This window comes from Papilio xuthus, unplaced genomic scaffold (assembly GCF_000836235.2).
Source record: "Papilio xuthus unplaced genomic scaffold, Pxut_1.1 DF825928.1, whole genome shotgun sequence".
Lineage (NCBI taxonomy): Eukaryota > Metazoa > Arthropoda > Insecta > Lepidoptera > Papilionidae > Papilio > Papilio xuthus.
Genome location: NW_013532721.1, coordinates 2,818,602 through 2,819,662, shown reverse-complemented (window position 1 = coordinate 2,819,662; position 1,061 = coordinate 2,818,602).

Below are 1,061 nucleotides of genomic sequence, written 5' to 3'. Positions count from 1 at the left end.
GGTGTGGGCGGGGCGGGGGCGGCGCCGTGCGGCTGCGCCCCGCCCGCCGGCATCTCCCCGGACTCCGGCATCGAGTTCGACCGCTGGAGCGCCGCGCGAGACACGCCGCAATGACAGTTCTTCACGCCGCCGCACCAACACCCGCCGATGTGAACGCGCGACGTACATGCGCACGCGCACGCGCCGCAACACTGACATCATTAGCGCAGTGACTGACAATGTGTGCAGTTGTGTTCGCACACAAAGTACCACCAGTAGTAGTGATCTGACACAGTGGCCCGCTGTGCTCGCTCCAACTCACACAAATCTCCAAGTGTTGCGCGCTATCATGTCGTCCTTTCTTCATCACTATGAATGTGTGTAATTAGAACGTGTTATTATTGCAAAATATGTGTAATAGTTTCATTTACAAATGTCATAGTTTTTAATTTTTCTTTTATGGTCCAAGTACAAAAAATATATAATTTGTAGCGACGCACATATTCATAATTATGAAGGAATTGTTGCACCGAAATGTTAGATTAGTTAGAGTAACCGCAGGACATTATATTATAAGTTTGTTGGAAATTCAATAATACCGGTGACGAGTGAGAGGTTTCTCAGATCCTCAGCTCGTCCCGGTCTGCATACATCACAGTTTTATACTGAATTACCAAAGTCCTTAGTTACAAATCACTGTAATGCAAACAAACGTAGACAAATAAATGTTTTCATATTATATAATTTATAAGCCACAATCGTTCCTTCAAGATATGGCGAAAAATTCAGAATCAAACGAAATTTAACATCAACTGTAACAAATTCTTAGTACATGATTTAAGTACACATTTTATAATCGCCATATGTATACGCTATGTACAGACTCGTATGTTTCATAAATTTAAGTGAATTAAATAAGTTTTTACAAATACTATGTACAAAGTTTCGTGCGAAGTGAAAGCACAATAGTACAAAATGTGGTGTTGTCGCGATGACGTCACGCGCTGACGTCACGAGGCTGTCCCGGGCGCGTATTGATGTTTAATTAGCACGTCATAGTACTTGTTGAGGCACGCCGCGAC